Raw genomic sequence first — 21,695 nt, forward strand, 5'->3', positions numbered from 1 at the left:
AGCATGGATGGTGGGTGAACATGATGTGTGTCTGTGATGTGCATGTGTGTGGTGGGTATGTTCACTTGGAGGTGTGGCTTGTGTGAGTGAGTGTGTGTGTGTGTGTGTGTGTGGTGTGTGTGTGATGTGTGGAAACACACATGAGTGTGCTGAGAGATCCTCTGAGTCATGTGGGGGCTCACATGGGTGGGTGATGTGTGAAGCAGGGAGTGTGCAGATCAGTGTGTGTGAGGGGCATGCACGTGTGTGCCTGTGGGGCAGCCAGGTCTGCGGCTGAGCAGGCCAGAGAGGACGTCAATGTCTCCACAGCACTCATGGCCTGGGCTCCTTCCCAGATGTGCCCCCCACCCCATCTCATGACCCTTCCTGGCGTCACTTCCTCGTAAGGTCAGCAAGCCCAGCCAGGGCCTCTCAGTTTATCAAGCCAGTGCCTTTTATTTTAGACATGGCCGGGATGCTTGCCCAGACCTGGACTTCACATGGTCAGGTGCCAGCTGCCCACTACTTCTGAGCCACAGCAGCCTCCCTGAGCTCTGGCAGGACTTCTGCCCACACGAGATCCTCCTCCTGCCTGGGGTAGGGAGCAGTCTCTTACCTGACCAGACAGAGGAGTCGCACCAATAACTTTTTTTCTTCCCCATCTATGGAAAGGTGAATGCTAGCACCTGACCCTGGTGCTGACATCAGTCCTTGCTGGGGGCTCTAGTGCCACCTCACCTGTCAGCCTCGCACAGACCTGTCCAGACCCCTCTTCCTGTTACAGTGCTGCTGCTCCCTGCCATCACACTCCTGACCCCTGCTCTGTGGTCCCTTTTTCTTTTCAATAGTCCTTATCACCTTTGAACATCCGCTATGGTTTGTGCCTCTGCAAATTTCAAATTGGTATCGCCTCACTAGACTGGAAGCTCCATGATGGCAGCTTTGTCTTGTTTTTCCATGTGTCTAGAAGAGTGTGTGACATATAGAAGAAGATTAAAAAAGAAAAAAAAAATGTGTGTTCAAGCATGGGAAGGACCTCTCACCAGCACTCCCTGGGCATGGGCCCGTGGCCCAGGTGTTTGGACCCTGTCCTCCCACTGACTGCCTGGGACAGCCAGGGACAGAGGGCAGCCTCAGGTGGCTGAGGATGAAAGGTCCTGTCAACTTGCCATCATCCAGACTGATGGGAAGGCGCAGCTGTGGGACCGGGGGAAACAGGGAGGAAGTATATGCTCTGTCTATGGGGAGAGGGCTGCTGGCCAGGGGTGGACTTAGTTTAGTCTGGCAAAGCAAGGGCAGATTAATGCAGGTCAGGTGCAATTCTTTCCTCAGGGCTGGGGCTACGGCTCCGCTGAGAGCCAGTGTTTGGTTAAGGGTGTGACTGGTTAAAGGGGCCTGAAGCCAGGCACAGGGGAGGTTGAGTTACACATCATCTTTCCAGGAGAACAAGACTGTTGGCCCTCCCCTGCCAGGATGCCAGCTGCCCAAAGAGTTGGTGCCTTCGTCTTTCCTACTTTGGGACTTTATAACCTACCAACCCCATTCACAAGCATGGCCTTATTTGGGCCTCACAACCACCCTGTTCAATAGTAGGAGCTGATATGCTGGTCAGCTTCCTGTGGAATGGTAGTAACCAGCCTTCCAAGCAGGTGGGCCAGCCCTGCAGGCCTGCGCCAGGCCCAATGCCAACACCAGGGAAGCAGGGCAAACCCCATGCTGGGAAGCGGAGCATCAGGGTTGATCCCCAGGCCTGCTGTAGATTAGGCAAGATGCTGCTGTCCCTGGGACTCCGCTTCTCCTCCTAGACAAGCCAAGCCCAGTCCAGCTGATGGGCTTGAGGGGGCTTCTGTGAGGCTGGAACACAGCTAGGTTTGTGCCCTGTTGGACTCCAGTCATCAGCCAAGAGCCTCCAGGGGCTTCAGGGGGAAGCTCATTCTTGCCCTGCCCCCACCTTCCCTTTCTCCGCCTGTCCTCTTCTCTCTCTGTCCTGCATCCTGGAGTCTAAATAAAGGCCAGTCCCTGCAGAGGTGTTCCTCAGGACCCGCTGCCCAGTCACCACCGGCCATCACAGAGGCTTCCCAGGCAGGCTGGGCAAGGCTTCTGAGAGGACCCACATGTTAAATACAGTGACGAAGACTCTGCATGGAGCTAGGACACCCCAAAGGGTTAGCAATGTCAGAAATGGGACTTGATTCAGGCTTCCAGAGACTTCCACCGGGGGCCAAGAGAACCATCCAGATGTTTACCAACAGATGAGTGGGTAGATACAGTGGGGTCCTTTCATAACATGGAAAGTCATTCCGCCATAAAGAGGAGAAGTATTGATACATGCTGCCACATAATCGAACCTTGAAAACATCATTCTCAGTGACAGAAACCAAACACAAAAGTCACGTCTTGTATGAGTCCGCTCAGCTGAACCAGCGGACAGCTTTCTCCCTCCGCACTCTCACCCTTGGACAAGCGGGTTCTGCTGACGTGGCCTGACGCCGTGGCTCACGCAGTGCTTGGCATCCAGCTGGTAACTCATTCAGCTGCCCTGCTTGTTCCTGGGCTGGCACTGGGATGTAGAAAGAGCATGGGCTCCCGTCATCTCACCAGCTTCCAATCCTGCCTCGGCCATATCCCTTTTCTAACAACGAGTCAAGTTTCTTACTCTCTCTGGCCCTCCATTTCCATATTTGTGAAAGAGAAAAAGCAAGATGGTTGAGGACAAAACCAAACAAGTTTCTCAGGTAATGAGCATTCAGGAAAAGGTAATGAGCAGAAGCACGCGTGCATACACACACACACACACACACACACACACACTCTTCTGCTGGAGGTGGAAGGGTGTGATAAGGGCAAGAACTGGGTGGTCAATGGGCCAGTGTTCAGGGAGGCAGATGAAAGGGACATTAAGGAACCTGAAGTCAGGAGGGTGCTGGGAAGGCTTTATAGGTGGGGGCGTTGCTTAAACAAAAGAATCCCCACCCCAAGTCAGGCCTCCCCCGACCATGCTGGGTAGAAGGTGTCCTGGGAGGCACAGCCAGCCAAGGAGCCAGGGTGGACAGAAATCCAGACATCAAAGCTGGGCCAGAGGTTTGGGGCCAAATGAAGAGCAGCAGGAAATGGATCTTTGAGTTGAAAGGCCCAAGAAGCCCCAGGTGTTTGGGTTCCCTGAGGCTTCAGAGAGACCCAGTGGAGAGGTTGGAGCCTCCTGGACTCCCTCCAGAGCCCTGACTAGCCCTGCGCTGCTGCCTCTGTGACCCTGTAGAGGGAAGGGAGGGGAAGCCACACAGCTGTTCGGAGCTGGGGGCCTGGGAAATTGGAGCTGAGTCACAGGCCTCTGCAGGCAGGAGAGGCCACTTGAAAGGCTACCTCTGAGCTCTGGCCCAGCCTCGCCAGCAGCCCAGGATTATAGCAGGCTTCTCTGAGCTCCGGACATCTGCAGCCAGGAGTCCATTTCTCTGTCTCTCAGCTCTGCGGGGCAGCCCTCTGCTGTTGAGGAGGGGACAGACAGCTGCGTCCTGGAGCAGGGTGGGGAAGGGTCGCTGACTGGCCTAAGACCTCTGATGGGGACCCAGCAACAGTACAGAAGCCATCTGGCACCTTATCCCAGAAATGCCTTCCCCTTCCCCAGATTTGTGAGCCTCAAGGAGAAAGGGGTGGGGAGAGATAAGGGAGGCAGCAGGTAGTGCAGGACACTTAACCTACTTCTTAGAACGATCTCAAGGTCAGTCTTACTGTTTCCATGCTTCATTTGAGAAGACAGGTTCAGAGAGGTTAAGAAATTTGCTCATCATGGCCCAGTAAGTTAGTGGCAAGATGAAAATCCAGATTGGGGTCAACCTAGTTGTAAATCTTGAGTCCCACTCTACCTGGAGCCAAAATAATTAGAATGGGGTCAGAATGGAAGCCAGGGGTGGGTTGGCCTTGTCTGCATTCTGAGGCTTTGTTCGGTCGGTCAATGGCTGCATTGTCGAGGTAGCACACTGAGAAGGCAGAAGAGGTCACCAGCTTTGCAAATTGCTCCTGGATGACAGTTTAGTTCCCACCCTGCAGTGAGTCCAAAAGAAAAGATCAAGTCAGATGTCAACAAACTGGAGGTTTAGCTGAAACAAACTAAAACAAACAAACAAAACTAGATATCTTAGAAAACACTTAGAGAGGCCAGATAATTGCTGGTACTGAGCATAATGACTTATCCCGTGGGACTTGACTCAGCCAGGATAGGCTAGAAGTTGCTGCAATAACAAATAATTTCCAAATCTCAGTGGTTCACACAATGAAGGCTTATTTCTTACATTACTTACTCAGCACAAGTCAACAGGGGTGTTCTGCTCACTGAATGGATCAAGTCAGGCTTCATCCTGCAACAGGGGCACAGGAAAGAGGCAAACTGCATCATGGCTTTTACATCTTTTGCTTGCACTTCATTGGAACAAAGGAAGTCACATGATATACTAGTCAGCTTTCTGTCACTGTGACAAAATGCCTGAGCTAATTGACTTAAAAGCAGGAAATGTTTATTTTGGCTCACAGTTTCACAGGCTTCAGTCCATGACTGGCTGGCCCTGTTGCTCTTGGATAGGTATCAAGGCAGTACATCAAGGTGGGAACACGTGGCACTGGAAGCTATTTACCTCATGGTAGCAGGGAAACAAAGAAAGAGGAAAAGGAGAACCCAGGGTCATGCTATACCCTTCAAGTTCATGCTCCTATATGACTGGAAAACTTCCAACCAGGCCCCACTTCTGAGTGTTTCCACTACCTCCTAGTAACACCACAGGCTATTAACATGGGGACCTTTAGGGGACACTTGTTCAAACCATGGTATATGGCACTATCTAACTTAAGGTGCCGGGAAGTACAACCCACCCAGTGCCCAGGAGCAGAGGGAAATGTCTGATGGACTGTACTTATGACCACCTCAAGGCCAAAGAGATGACTGGCCTGTGGGTGGATGCATTTGTGAGACCACCTAAGCATGTCCTTCTCAGGGAAACTGTGAATGCCCATCCACAGAGGCCAAGGCAGGATGGACACATTGCAGGAACATGATGGAGCCTGTTTGCCATTACTGGCCTAGACTGTGTGACCGCACAGGGCAGTTAAAGGCAAGGTCTCTGGAGCCAGAGGCACCTGTGTCCAAATTCTGTTCTCTCTCAACAGCTGTGTTACTATGTCCAGATTACTTAATGTCTCTGGGATCCAGTCTCCTCTTCCATAACGTTGGGATAATAAGAAGCCCATTGAATTGCTGTGAGGATTAAATGAAATATTACACCTAAAGCCCATGGCACACTAGCCTGGCACACGACAAGCTCTAATCAAGTCGGTTGTACTTGTTGTTGTTCCCATTCCTACCCAAGATCCTGTGCCTCATCCCTTTCCCTGCCTCTCACATCCCTAAAACGTCAGTCAGCAACCCGGGCAGGGTTGGGAGCAATCTGTGCGCTAGCCGAGCAGGCTGAGCATTCCCCATGACCGTTGCGTGGTCTACTGAGGTAGGGGCTTCTCTAACCCACCCTGCTCCTCAATGGACTGTCCTCAGCTGGACTGCAGAGCAGCTTCCTTCTTCTGCTCATCTTCAGATCTTCCCTGACAATCCTTGATCTGATGACTTATGTCCCTGTGACTCTGCCTTTTTGCATAATGTCATATAAATGGGGGCTTTTGGTGTGTCGCCTTTCTTCAGTCTCTAGATTTATCCACTTTATAGAGATGACTGGATAGAGACCTCTCTTCTGCCTTCCTCCCTATTCAGTGTCACTGATGTCTGCTCCTTGGTTTCTGTCTTCATAATTCTAAGTTAAAGGCAAATCTGCAGCTGTGATCTGTCCCTACTCTTCACATAAATTCGAAAAAAATCATCTTAGAGACCTCAGGAGGAGATGTGGTACAGTGAGCTGTTGGGTCAGACATGGGTGCTGCAGGAGCACAGAGGAGGAGCGGAAGTTAAGAGAGGCTTTCTGGAAGAGGCGGGCTTGCCCTGAGTTTTGTCCACTTGAGTCTCTGCAAGCAGCTGAGCAGCTGTGGCCGACCGCTCTCAGGAGCTGCCAGACCGAACTGCAGTACCTGCTTGCAGACGCCAGAGGGCAGACGAGGGGGGCCATGCTGGGCCCTCCTGAGCTCTGCAGGCCGCCGCAGCTCAAAGCTCCCAGATCACTAGGAGCTGCAGCAGGAGGGAGAACTGACGCCAGACTCTCGGCCTCCAACCCCTTGGAGGCTCGAGTCCATGAAAGCCGTCCAAAGCTGTGGTTTCCACTGCTTTTCATTGGTATTGTCGCATCTGCACTCCTGATTTCTCAAGTGTGGTCGCTGGAGGCATTGCAATGGCATCAGCTCATTAAACATGTCAATTCCAGGAATCTGCATATTTAGCACTTGGCCCATGTTCCTCTCAGGCACAGGATGGACTAAGAACCCCAGGATTGAGGCTTTGCGTAATCTCAGTCCTTTACACTTCTCTGTTCTTCTCTTGCCTATTTTTCATGGCAGGTAAAGGGTCTGTAATTTGGGGAACAATACTTGATTTCTGTAGATTCATGACTCACACCATGTTAAAAGCCCTGTAGTAAAAAACCCTGCATGACTCTGTTAAACCCAGCAGTTCCCCCAAGTTATTTGACAGGGAACCCCATTTCCCATTTATATCTAATGAAGCAGCCTGGAGAAGGGCCACCCTAACCACCTTCAGGCTGGACCCCAGGGTTCCCTCCTTGATGTCCTCAAACACTACACATTGTGCCACTTCTCTACCACCCTCTCACTCCCTGGGGAAGCCTTCCTGGATCTCTGTAGCACACCTGAGGCTTTTCGGGGTCTCCAAGTTTAAGTAACCCTCCCTTATATGTCATTTGGGTCACTTACTGGGTTCTCCACTTCCAGCCAACTTAGTATAGCAAAACCTTCCTTCTCCTTTTGTTCTCAAGGAGAAGTGACAATAGTGACCCTGCTGGGCAACATCTCCAGGAAAGGAAAAGGCAAAACTGCTCCAAACCCCAAGTCCAGCCGATTCTCTAGCCTGAGCCCCAGCAAGTTGGCCCCGCCCCTTCCCAGCTCAGCATCTCATCCCCTGGCCTGCCTCATGCAGACCACTGGTTCACTCATCACCACCCTGGGCTGCTCTCGGGACCAGCAAAGGTGATTTCACCTGCTCAGAGGGGACAGAAAGTCATTGCAGCTAAAGTCACAGGCCACTCGGTTTCCATTATCCATCAGGTTAGTTCAGTGGTTCCTGAACTTATGGCTTCCAAAGGCCTGTGCTAGAGTTTGAATGTGTCCTCCAAAAGTTCATGTGTTGGAAACTTAATCCTCAAAGTCACATGTCAGTGGTGTTTGGAGGTGGAGACCTTGGGAGATAATTAGGATTACAGAAGTCATGAAAGTGGAGCTGCCATGGTAGCATTAGTGGCTTTATAAGAAGAGTGCTAACATAATTCTTCTATCTCACTGTGTGATGTCCTCTGCCATGTTATGATACAGCTCAAGGCCCTCCCAGATGCTGGCATCATGCTCTTAAACTCCTCAGTCTCCAGAACTGTAAGCCAAATAAACTTCTGTTCTTTATAAATTACCCAGTCTGTGGTATTCAGTTATAGCAACAGAAAACACTCAGACCATAAGCAAACCGTCCCTAAGTGCCCATGTGAAATGCCCACTAAGGTTCCCAACTGCTGAAAGGCCCATTAAAATATTGTCTGATCTGTGCTTTAGTTTTCCCAAAGTGTGATTCTTGGGGCTTTTGAATGAGAATCACCTGGCTTTTGTAAAATACTTTTAAAACAAATTTTAATACCAAAAATGCAAAAGGAATAGATTTTCAGAATAAAACCCCCTAAGTTAATAAATTTAACTTTATTGAAAGTTCATTATTTTTTCCACAACTTTAATTTTTTTTTTTGAAAACAAATAAAAACCTTACCACAAGCCAACTTGTGTCCTTGGGCCAGGGTTTGAAAAGCAAGAGTGGATGTGCCCCTACTATGAGCATAGGTCCCTGCTGAGGACCGCTGTGACTGCAGTACTAAGACTGAGGGTAAGTTCTGGGATTCCAGTTCACACTCTGTGTACTGTAAAGACCTGGCATTTTAAATAAAAGGGAGAGGTTATTGCCGTTATCTTCTACACTTGATCTTCATGCTGATCCAAGGATTGAGAGTTTATGAAAAGTCAAGAAAGAAGTACCATCTCAGGAGGCACACAGAGTCTGCTTGAGGGGTTCAATGTCCAGTTGTTGGTGGGAAGTCGTAGGCACTGCCCCGGTCAGGATGGTAAAGGGTGGAGGAAACCTGGATGGCAGAGGGAAGAGGAAACGACCTCTGCAGATGAATCCCCAGAAGGTCATGATGTGATTTTCATTTCTCTGCAGGGATGGCCCAGGAAGGAGCAGGCTGCTTAAGTTCTTTGACTTTAGAAAGAAAAGCTGGGACTAATGGGGAGAAATGACGGAAAGGCACATTTAAGCTTATAAGAGGAAAGAAGCCTAGGAATTAACGATGCCTAAGTAATAGCTTCTTATTACAGGATGCAGAGTTTGGATAGTCATTTGGGAAGAGGTGGAGAACATTACTACATTTAAATTAAAATAATGAAATTAAATACAAATAATGAAAATAATAGTTTATGATTATAGTACATGACATTTATTATGTTGTTTTAATGCAATTGCATTTTAAAACAGTATTGAGAGGTAAAACATTATCTGACTTTAGATAATGTTTTATTGAGGACATGTGAACAAAACAGAAGTGCTTACTTTTGTGGAGTTTGCAATGTAGAAATTCCATAGATTTTATATTATCCTTAAGAAACCAGAAGAACTTAAAGTTAGGGTAAAATAAGTCAATATAAGAAAAAAAGAAAGGCAATTATAAACTATAACAAAAACAACAAAGTTAATTTAATCATAGCATACTACTGATTATATAGTAAGCAATATTTACTTAATCATAAGAATGTAAATAAATGCTTTTCGGTTTCTGAAACAACTTGTAGACAAAGCTTGCATGCTTAGTGATGATTTAAGAAAGAAATGTAAATGGAAACTATTTTGAAAATATAAAAATAAATATGTAGGGGCTGGAATTGTGGCTCAGTGGTAGAGAACCTGTCTAGCACATGGAGGCACTGGGTTTGATCCTCAGGAAAAAAAAAATCAATCAATCAAATAAAGGTATTGTCATATGATCATCTCAATAGACGCAGAAAAAGCATTCGACAAAGTACAGCATACTTTATGTTCAAAACATTAGAAAAACTAGGAATAACAGGAACTTACCTCGACATAGTAAAAGCTATCTATGCTAAGCCTCAGGCTAGCATCATTCTCAATGGGGAAAAATTGAAGGCATTCCCCTTAAAATCTGGAACAAGACAGGGATGCCCTCTATCACCACTTCTATTCAATATAGTTCTCGAAACACTGGCCAGAGCAATTAGACAGACGAAAGAAATTAAAGGCATAAAAATAGGAAAGGAAGAACTTAAATTATCACTATTTGCAGATGACATGATTCTATACGTAGAAGACCCAAAAGGGTCTACAAAAAAACTACTAGAACTAATAAATAAATTCAGCAAAGTGGCAGGATATAAAATCAACACGCATAAATCAAAGGCATTTCTGTATATCAGTGACAAAACTTCTGAAACGGAAATGAGGAAAAACACTCCATTCACAATATCCTCAAAAAAAATAAAATACTTGGGAATCAACCTAACAAAAGAGGTGAAGGACTTATACAATGAAAACTACAAAACCCTAAAAAGAGAAGTAGAAGAAGATCTTAGAAGATGGAAAAATATACCCTGTTCATGGATAGGCAGNCAGTAGATGGGGTAGAGAGAGAAGATGGGAGAGGAGGGGAGGGGAGATAGTAGAGGATAGGAAAGGTAGCAGAATACAACAGTTACTAATAGGGCATTATGTAAAAATGTAGATGTGTAACCGACGTGATTCTGCAATCTGTATTTGGCGTAAAATTGGGAGTTCAAAACCCACCTGAATCAAATGTATGAAATATGATATGTCAAGAGCTTTGTAATGTTTTGAACAACCAATAAAAAAAAAACAAATAAAGGTATTGTGTCCATCTACAACTAAAAAAAATTTTTAAATGCTAGTAATTGATGGCACTCATTTTCATAGCCTGCTATGTGTGACTTCAGAACTTACATCCCTCAGAAAGAACTTGTCTGAGCAATTTCTCTTCTCTCCCTGTTCTGAAAACACTTCTTCCTAAAAATAAATTTTTTAAAAAAGTGTACCCAATGGAATACCCAATAAAAATATTAAAATACGTGAATAGCAAATGGAATATTCAAGATGGAAAAAATGTAAGAAAAGGTGAGGTGTTAATAGCATAATCCTCATACAGGATTGTTGGGATATTGAATAGAGTTAATTTTTAAAAAATAGAAACGTAAGTATTTTGTTGAAATACTCAAGTGTAAGTACTTGAAGTAACAGTGTGTTAGCAGTAGCAGCAGCAGCAGTAGTGATTGTCATAGTAAGAGAGAAAGAAAGAGATGAGAGATCAATTGACTAAACAAAGAGAAAGAGGAAAAAAGGAGTTTGCGTGAACTAAATTCTCATTTTCTATTACCTAAAGTTAGTAAATCAAGAAATAGATCTAGCTGGGCAAAGTGGCACATCTCAGTGACTGGGAGGCTGAGGCAGGAAGAGTACAACTTTGAGTCCAGTCTGGGCAGTCAGCAAGACCCCACCTCCAAATAAATAAATAAATAAATAAATAAATAAATAAATGGCAGGGGATGTCGCTCAGTAGTAAAGTGCCCATAAGTTCAATCCCCAGTACCAAAAAAAAAAAAAAAAACCTATAAACATTTTATTTAGAGTTGCAGAGGCTGAACACCTAGAAAATAAAAAATGATTAAAAGAAGGTTGCCATGGAAAGGAATCCAGGGTAGGGAGGGTTGGTCCAAGAAATTTGTTTTTCATCATAAACATGTCTAATGCTTCTTGGTTAAAACAAATATGATATAATATATTCATTTTTTAAAAAAAATAATTCTAAAGTGATCTTCTCCATTAAATAGATGAAAACATTGAGGTTCAGAGAGGTGAACTGTCTTTCCTGAAGTCACAATGCTCAGAAGAAAAGGGACCAAAATGAATGCCCTATTTTCTGATACCAGCTCCTTAGTGCTGTCTGGAGTGGCCCCCAAAGAACCCCTAAGAGTCCTTCCCTGGCAGCCGCTGTGATTCACCATCCATCCAGGCTGCTGTGCCGCGGCACCTGCTATTTTCTCTGCGTGGTGGGTCCTTCCCAACTTCTTTCCCTGGCATGCGTCTGCTCATTTTTTATGACTCAGCCCCGTGTCAACTCCTCCAAAACCGTGACTCTCTTCGGTCCTCCCTGCATACTCGCCTGCCTCTACCGTAATGCTTACTTATGATCCCATGAGGTCATAAATATTTGGCTGTCCCTCTGTCTGTCTATCTTGCCCTCTCTTGGCTAGCCTGTGGACCCCTCAAGCAGCAGTTTGTGTCTGATTCAACATCACACCCCCCTCTCTCACCCAAATGCCTGCCCCGGAGCCTCAAAAGTGTGCGTGGACTTGTGAATGGGTGGAGTGCAGGCATCTCTGACTCCAAGCTTCTGGGCTGGTGGCCCAAGACCCAAGCCCTGGCCATAGGCCTGACAGCTGTGGAGGGGGCTGTTCCATCAGGTCCAAACTCAGCCCAAGTGACCCTCCCACCCCTGCCTTTGTGCTCTAGCCCTCCAGTTTCCTTGTCCCCCTCCCTCGTCCGGAGGCTTATCTACAAATCCCGAGACTCACAAAAAGCAGGCTTAAGAGCCAAGGGGAGCCTTCCATCTGGATTGAATTAAATCACTGACAGAGTTATGTCTCCCAGTCAGCAGGGGCTGGAGGAAGGTTTGGGAAACAGACCAGACCTTTCCTCCTTGGAGGAGCTAACTCAGAAGGAAAATAATGTGCTGGTAAGAGCTGCTCATAGGGGTAGGAGAAAAGACTTGGGTTACTTAGCACATCACTTACTAGCTGTGTGTCCCTAGGCAGGATCTCATAGTCTCTGGGCCTCTTTTCTCATCTGGATAATAGAAGCAGGGACTGTGGTGGGGAGATTAACTGAGGCAAAGCATGAGGCTGTGTTCTGAGCAGCACTGGCTCAGAGCAAGTGCTCAGTGTGTGTGTGTGTGAGCTTTCTTCTCCTCTTTTTCTCTATATTTTTCATCACAGTTCTTTATGGATATAGTTATATTAACAAATTGTCACTTTGTTACAACAACAACAAAAAAACACCTTCCTATCCTGTCCCCACTATTTCTTTTTCCCCAGAGGCAACTCTTTTATAAAACAATTCTTCTGGTATTTATTTCCATAGTTTGAAATAACTACTTGCATGGCTACTTTTTGAATTTCTTATTTTAAACATTTCCAACTGACTTTTTTTTTTATCATGGGAGATGATCCTTATTCTCCATCTCACATTCAGTCTCTGTATCTACTGCTCCCTCTCCCTTCCCCCTTTTCTCTCAGACACATGGCGCAACAAACACACACACACACACACACACACACGCACACACACACACACACACTCACTGCCGGTGTTGTTGTCCCTGGTCCTCCCATTACAATTGTGTCATCATCTTGGTTAGAGTCATTTTCATGGTTCTCATCTCTTTTGATTATGTAAACACCCTCCACAGCTGAGACATAATTTAGACCGCAGTTGCTTTTTCTCCTCTGAATGGCATTTTCCCTTCTGGAATTAATAATTACCATTCTGTTCAACTGGTATTTTTAAATGTTTGGTGTATTTTGTTTTATCTACCCAAACACCCACTTTGTTGTGTAAGTCTCTCCGTGTGTTCAGCCACATCTGAGCGCTCGGAGTCCCTCCTGGCCTCTGGAACAGCTCCTCTGGTTGGCTGCTGTCTGGGCTCTCTGTGCAGCTAGCTACCCAATCTTCTTTCACTCTCATCCGCCATCTCTCTTGTGTTAGATCTCCTGCTTTCTGGACTCCAGGTCTTTCTCTTTCTTGGTTCGGACCCTCATTTTTGGTGAGACAAACCCTCTAGAAGCATGAGGACATGTGAGGCAAATAACTAAGAATGTTCTGATTCTCTCCACCACACACACACACACACACACACACACACACACACACACACACACACTAGGTTGATAGTTTAGCTGGGCATAGAATTCTAGTTTGAAAATAATTTTGTCTGGAAAAGTTGAAGACATTCCTTCGCATCGACTGTGAGCTAATGCCATTCTGATGACTGGATATTTGTTAATAAGCCTATTTGTGTTTACAGAATTGTTAAGGACCTTCTTTTTGCTCCAAGTGTTCCCATATCACCATATCTCATCATGTTGACTTCTTGTGTATGGGTCTATTTTCACCCACGGTGCAAGGCACATGCTGAGACTTTTTCATCTAGGAATTCATGTCTTTTCATTCTAGGAATATTTCTTGAATCATTTTTTGTTGTTTTTTTCTAATTAGTTATACATGACAGCAGATGTATTTCAACTCATTGTACACAAATGGAGCACAACTTCTCATTTCTCTGTACAATGCTGTGGGAAGCCTTTCTCACACGAGATTGGGCACCTCCCTGATTGGGTGTGAGGCGTTCTGGCCAAGCTGTGTCAGAACTAATCCCCACCCTTTTTAGGTGCGAGAGCCCATCCGTGTGGGGGTGTGACTGACCATTGACCCTGAGACCAATCACTGACCCTGACCTTGGAATGCTGTCCCCCTCGACCTTCATTGGATGGAATTTTCCCCTGAATTTCTTGTTCCCCAATAAAAGGCCGCTCCCTGGTGTGCTCTCTCTCTCTCCTGCTGATCTCTTGTGAAACCTCACTACCACATCAGGTGGCTCGAGGCAGGAGCCAGGAAGGGCCGTCTCTGAGCTGGGCAAGAAAAAGGTATATTGAGTTTATGTGTCTTTATTTTGATCTCACTAGTTAACTTCTATGTTTAGGACCTCTAGTATGAAGCTAGCATGCTGGTCGCGTGGTGGACGATGCAGAGTCACACTGTTTGTGCAATCATACTTATACATGGGGTAATAATGTCAGTCTCATTCCACCATCCTTCCCGCACCCACTCCCCCTTCCCTCCCTTCTCTTCCCTCTGCTCAATCCAAAGTTCCTCCATTCTTCTCTAGTCCTCCCCCATTATGGATCAGCATCCATATACCAGAGAAAACATTTGGCCTTTTGTTTGGGGGAGATTGCCTTATTTCACTTAGCATGATATTCTCCAATTCCATCCATTTACCTGCAAATGCCATTATTTCATTCTTCCTTAAGGCTGAGTAATATTCCATTGTGTATATATACCACATTTTCTTTATCCATTCATCTGTTGAAGGGTATCAAGGTTGGTTCCTTGAATCACTTTTTTTTTTTAAATGATTTTCTTCCCCAATTTCTTTTCTCTGCTCCCTGGTTTCAGGCTTACCTGTTGAACCTTGAATTGTTCCTTCAGTTTTCTCATTTTTTTCTTTCCTGATTTCCATTTTTATATTTTCCTTCCTCTTTCTGGGAGAATTCCTAAATTTCATGTTCTTTCCTAATTAATTGATTCACTTTAAAAAAATTATATCTCCCTGTTTTCAAAATTAATAGGACTTACTTTTATAGCAATTTCAAGTTTACGGAAAGTTTGAAGAGGAAATACAGAGAGATCCTACATGGTGACTCTTCCCCCACATGTGGCTCCCTCTATTATTAACATTTGGCATTAGTGTGGTATATTGGTTCCAACTGATGAGCCAATATTGATGTATTATGATTAACTGAAGTCTGTAATTCATATTAGGGCTCGCTCCTTGTGGTGCATGTTCTATGAGTTTTGACAAATGTATGTCACGAATCAACCATGATATACTTCATTCAGAATAGTTTTACCTCCCTGAAAACGTCCTTCACTCTTTTCATCCTCCAACCCCTAGCATCTCTGGTTTTGCTTCTTCCCCAATGCCATGTAGTTAGAATCACAAATCTCTGAAGGCTGGATTTTTCACTTAGTAAGAGGCATTTAAGGTTCTTTCATGTTTTTTCTTAGTTTGGTAACATATATATATATATATATATATATATATATATATATATATATAATCACCAAAGAAATGTCCATTGTATAAATGCACCACAGTATCTATCCAGTTATCTATATCCAAGGACATCGTGGTTGCTTCCAGTTAGGGGCAAATGGGAATAAAGTAACTGTGAACATTTGTATGCAGATTTTTGTACTGACCTAAGTTTTGAACTCATTTGGGTAAATACCAAGGAGCACTATTGCTGGGTCATATGGTAAGAGTATTTTTAGCTTTTTAAGAAACTGCCAGACTATCTTCCAAAGTAGCCAAACCGTCTTGTATTCCCACTGGCAATGAACGAGAGTTCCTGCTGTTTCACATCCTCACCAGCATTTGGTGTCAGAGGGTTTCAGATGTAGCCATTCTTATAGGTGCATGATGATGTCACATTGCTGTTTGAATTCATGGTTCTCTAATGGCTATGTTGCTGAGCATCTTTTTATTTTCTTATCTGCCATCTATGCAGTAGTCTCCTTTTACAAAGTACAGGGGTACAAGAGGTTCTGTAGATCCTTAAAACCACAGATAACAGCAAATCCTACGTATGCTACTTTTTTTTCTATAGTACCCACATACCTATTAAAAAACTTAACTTTTAAATTAGGCACAATAAGAGATTAACAAAAACAACTAATAATAAAATGGAACAATCATACCAATATGCTGTAATAAAAGTTATTTTAAATTTATGAATTGTTTATTTCTGGGATTTTCCATTTAATATGTTTGGACCCTGGTTAACACCAGATAAATGAAACTTTGAAAAGCAGAATTGAAGGTAAGGGGAGAAACTACTGTGGGTCTTCTTTGAGAAGGTATCTGTTCCTGCATTTTGCCCATTTCTTAATTGGGTTGTTTTCTTCTTGTTGAGTCTTAAGAGTTCTTTGTATATTAGAGGATAGAAGTTATTTACAGGATATATTTTGCAAATACTTTCTCTGAGACTTTGGCATGTCTTTGCATTTCCTTAACCTACTGAGTTTTTATTGCTAGTTTATGTTGAATTTCTAACATTTAATTTTTGTTCTCTGAATGTCTTTTCTTGTAGTTCTTTCTTTTTGTCTCAGATATGCAATACTTACTCCTATCTCCTTCAGAATATTCATGCTGCTGTGAATATGGGCATGCAGATGTCTTTGATATACTGAGTCTATTTCCTTTGGATATATACCCAGTAGTGGGAGTCCTGGATCATACAGTAGTTCTGTTTTTGATTGAGGAACCTCCACACTGCTTAGCTATTCTAACAAGTTAACTTCCAGGTGCTCCCTACTTTTATTACTCCACACTCATCTGAACCCAATGTCTTTCAGTTCAGATACCTTGATTTTGTTCTCCTCAGATAATGGACCTCCATGATTCTGCCAAGGTGGAGAACAGACTGACCCTTATGTGTGTGGTGAGGGTGAATGGATCTGGGGAGTCTCATTACTTCTTAGACGTTTTTAAGACATAATATATTTTATTCCATGGGGATAATTTCACTTTCCCCTAGTGTTTTAATAGCATACAAGAATAATGTCCAATATCTTTTCGTGTTATTTATTTCTAATAACTCTTTTTTAGTAAAAATAGGATAGAATTATTTTTCTGTTACCCTGCAATAAGATTTTACTAAAATTTGTACTTTCTGATCATCTATTCATACAAATATCCAGATTTTTCTTACACTCAAACTTGACTATACTGTTGGAATTTGAACAAAGCACTCCTATTAGAAACTGTTTCTAAATTTTTTTTTAAGTTGTAATTGGATCTTTTATTTTATTTATTTATATGCGGTGCTGAGGATTGAACCGAGGGCCTCACACATGCCAGGCAAGTGCTGTACTACTCCAGCCCCTGTTTCTATAGATTTTAATTGAGTAAATTCTTCAGGCTATTCTGGATTCTAGCTAGCATTATCTAATATTTATTGTTTCCACTGATTTTGTTTAAAATTAACTTTCTGTTTGGTACACATGTCTCCTTAGGCTCCTCCTGGCTGGGACAGTTGACTACTTTGAGGAGCCAGGTATTTTATAGAACATCCTTCGATTGGGATGCATTTCTTGGGATTAGACTAGGGTATGTATTCTAGACAGAGATGATAGCAATTGTGTTGAAGTGTTGCATGACACATGTCAGTTACACAATGATGTCAACCACACTCACTGGCCAAGGTGTTTACCAGGTTTCTCCACTATACAGTTACTCTGTCCACCACTACTACCCACAACAACCCTTCTGAACTGGATTTTTTGGAAGGAGGTTACTGTGTACAATCTGTATTTGAGGACTGGGGAATTACATTTCAACTATTTGAACAGAGAATGTCTATATAAATCATTTGGAATTATTCTAATCAGGAGATTGAATTTTTCTCTCTCGTCTATGTATTCGGTCATCATTTCTGTCAGAATGGACTAAAAGATTTTTATTTTATACTTGAGTTATAATCCAATACCACTTTATTTCATTGTCCAAATTGTTCCAGCTTTGCCTATGAGGAGCCCTTACAGTTGGCATTCACACATATACCTATCACTGTGTGTGTACTTTGTGTGTGTGCACACGTGTTTAATTGAGCCCTCTCTTACTTTCTGGCATTAAATGATGCCCCAGGCTTATTTGTGTATTTCGGGTCCAGTTATAGAAACAGACATTTCTCCTGTTACTAATATTATTAGTAACCAGGGCTCCTGGTTCTAGTTTTTGGAAAATGATATTAGTAACCAAGATCTGGGTGCTAGGGGTGCTCAGTAATGTCGAGATGTCATGGCTTTTGGGCCTGCTCAGCTGACAGAGCAAGAATTATATGTGTGTATACCCATGAATACACATACACATGTATGTATTTCTGTATGTAACCAGTTATATTATATCTATATTAAACTAAACATGGGTTCATGGTGGTATTTCTTACTCTAATCCATTAACAAACAGATCATTCTAGGTTCTTCTCCTACTGATCTGGAACCTTCTATCCCACAGTTAAAATCAGACTCCATCTACTTACCTAATCATTCAATTCCAATATACATGAAGAGCAGTATCAGAATCTGTTATGGTTTGGATGTGAGGTGTCCCCCCAAAAGCTCATAATGAGACAATGCAAGAAGGTTCAGGGGAGAAATGATTGGGTTATAAGAATCTTAACACAATCAGTGTATTAATCTCCTAACAGGGATTAATTTGAGTGGTAGATAACTGAAGTGGTAGAGTATGGCTGGAGGAGGGTCTTTGCGGGGCATGGTTTTTGGGGTGTATGTTTTGTATCTGGAGAGTAAAATCTCTTTCTGCTTCTGATCACCATGGTGGGAGCTGCTTCCTTCCATCTCAATCTCCAGCCATGATTCCTGCCTCACCTTGAGCTGCCAGGAATGGAGCCCTCTGTCAATGTCTGAAACTGTGAGCTCTCAAATAGACTTTTCCTTCTCTAAAGTTGTGCTGGTTGGGTCTTTAAGCCACATCAGTGAGAAAGATGAGTAAAACAGAATCATTAGCCTGTGTTCCCATGGGAGATAACTAGAATATAAATCAATTGCACAGATCACGTACAGGGTTTTTGCCCATTAATATTACGCATTCCCAAATGGACTCATTTCCAAAGTTACTTATGTGAGCACCGTTTTCCCCCATCCCTTCAGTCATTTGTGTTCCTGTACCTGTAATACGGTTAAGTCGTTTTGTCATATTCTTCATTTCGTTCTAAGCTCTGCGGACCTCCTAAATGATTTAAGAAAAAAAATTTTTTCATTCATGTGGATTCAGCCTGTGTGTTATAAAGTTCTACGGGTTTGACAAATTCACTGTGACAGTATCATACAGAAGTTTTACAGCCCTAAAAGTTCCCTGTGCCTTACCCATTCAGTCTCCTCCTCTCCCCAGCAATCACTCATCTTTTGCTTTCTCTGCAGCTTTGCCTTTTCTAGACAGTGTGTATTTAGAATCACATAGAATGTAGTCTTTTCAAACTGGTTTATTTCCCTTAGCAATATTTTATTAAGATTCATCCATATCTTTTCAAGCTTGATAGCTCATTTCTTTTTATCACTGAACAATATTCAATTGTATGAGTGTGCAATAGTTTGTTTTTTCCATTTACCTATTGAAGGACATCTGGGTTGCTTCCAGCATGTTATGAATAGAAGTGCTAGGAACATTTGCATGCAGGTTCTTGTGAGGGTTTAGGTTTTCAAGTCCGTTGCCTATCTAAATAGACTTTTGGCCAATCGTTTCTCTTTTTGGCTCCACCTTCATACTCACTTCCAGAGGAGAGAGGTACTGCCTGTTCAGAGCAGTGTAATTCAATGCAAATCCTAACATGTGTTCAACCCACCAACCTCAACCAGAAGTGCCCCCTCTTTTCTTTCTCAGAGGGTTAGATTTGAGTTCCCTGGGGATAGGATAATGTCTTAGTCTGTTTTCTGTTGCTATAACAAAACACCTGAGGCTGAGTACTTTTAAGAAAATGGGTTTGTTTAGCTCATCATTTTGGAAGCTGAAAGTTCAAGAATGGGCAGCATCATCCATTCAGACTCTGGTAAGGGTCTCCTCTGGGTAGACCGCAATATGGCAGAAAAGATGGCAAAGGAACTGGCTGCATGCAGAAAGAACTAAGCATGTGGAATAGCTTCACTCTATAACAAACCCCTCCAGAGGGACTAGCATTAATTCCTTTGGAGGGTGGTACCCCCAGTACCTAATTACTTTACACTAGACCCCACCTCTTAAAGGCTCTATCACCTCCCAGAATTGCCACACTGAGGACCAAGCTTCTAGCAGATGAATTCTTTGGGGACAGACCATATCCAAACTCTAGCTAATAGACAGAGGCAGCATAAGTAAAATCATGGTTGCTGTGACTCCAAGCATATAACACTCTGCCTCCAAACCCTTTTCCCATTTCACTATCCCAGCAGAGTCTGGCCATAGTTCTCGACTCTTAGGGCTCTGTAGGCCCAAACCCATGAGGGGTGGGGTGGGTCAGCTCGATATTCTGTGCTGGAGCCTCATAGCAAAGTCCTGTGTGGCCACAGCTTAGCCTGGGGAAGTGATCCAAATGGAGGGGAAGGGGAAATGCAGCAAGTGCCCCATCAATCAATAAACTTGATTGACATTTTTCTAGTCACTGACACATCCACTCTCTTTTTCCTAACCGTTTCTTTCAGCAAACCTTTGGGGCAAGTGGCTGGGGTGATGAAGCCTGGAGTTAGAGCCAAGCCATTAAGTGAGTGGCCATTGACTGGAATCCCCTCCTGCTGCCATGACAGCCTGCGGCCTTGCTCTTCTCTCCTTTCCCTCTACCCAGTGTGCCTTCCCTGGGTGACTCAGTGCCCTCACCGATAGATAGCATGTGTTCTAGGGATTCTCAGGTGATGTCTCCAGACATGGTGCCCTTTGTGAGCTCTAGCTAGTGGAGAAGGTTTGCCCTCAGTGTATCATAGGCATCACGGCCACAAGTCCCCCATGCCACTCTGCCCTCTTCAGATCACACCCCTTCAAATCACACCCCTTCTGGTTTACTTACATATTTGCTCTTGTTTCTGAGGACTGTTATGTATTTATTTGGTAGCCTTTACCATTGCTATAATTTGTTAGGTCTTTGGGTGGGGGCAAGACAGCTGTGTGACTTGAGATTGAAAGAACCTGTCTGTCCTTTCCCAGGGTCCATGCTCAAAGGCTCTCGAGGTCTCCCTTCAGCCCTGAAACTCCCTTCACACAAGTGCAAGTCCATCATGTGCAGGGAAGGATGATTCTCAACCCCTCATGAAAGGGGGTTGTGGTCTTTCCACCCCGTGGTGCCTTTCTTAGGGTCTATTTTAACCTTCATTCTTCCTCCTACCTCGTCAACTCATCTCTCACTGGGGTCAAAAGCCTCCCAGCTCTCTGGTTTCCTTTTTGGAAAATACACTGGAGATTTTTTTCCCATGGGAAGGATGGAAAGCAAATCTGGTTCTTAGGATGACTCCTTAGCTACGTAGCCAACGACCAAGGGTTTATGCAACGTTCTCACTGTCTGGAGGCCTGTGAGGGTGAACTGTTCCTGCTTACCAGAGAAAGCTCAAATGTCCCATCTGGTCACCAAAGCCACTCAATATCTGCAGTATTAACCTTATCTCAGGCTGCAAAGACTCAGTAGATTAGGAGCCTGGGTCTGCAGCCAGAGCATTTGGGTCTGTGATCTGACTGCTGTGCTTGCTGTGAGGTCTTGTGCAAGTGATTGATGTCACTCTCTGGGCCTCGGTTTCCTTCTCTGTGGGAGGATAACAGTGGTGTTATGCACCTCAAGCAGTTTTTAGGGAGATTCAGTGAACTTTTAGGAAGGTAAAGGAAAGGGCTCAGAATAGCACCTGTGCTCTGCAGATGTCGGCTCCTGTCCCTAGCCCTTCACTTCCCAGAACATCTGACATGACCTGCTTCTTCCCGCTCCAGCTCTGAAGCTTCTTTTGGGCAAAGATTAAATCCTTGTTTTACTTTTCCTTTCCTCTTTTCCCCTTTTTTTTCCTTCTCATATTATTTATGGTAACTACCATTTTTGAACCCTGGGTACATGCTAGCTCCTTCTCAAAGATTTTATTTTTATATATATATATATATATATATATATATATATATATATATATATATATATAT

This window comes from Marmota marmota, unplaced genomic scaffold, assembly GCF_001458135.2.
Source record: "Marmota marmota marmota unplaced genomic scaffold, marMar, whole genome shotgun sequence".
NCBI classification, from domain to species: domain Eukaryota; kingdom Metazoa; phylum Chordata; class Mammalia; order Rodentia; family Sciuridae; genus Marmota; species Marmota marmota.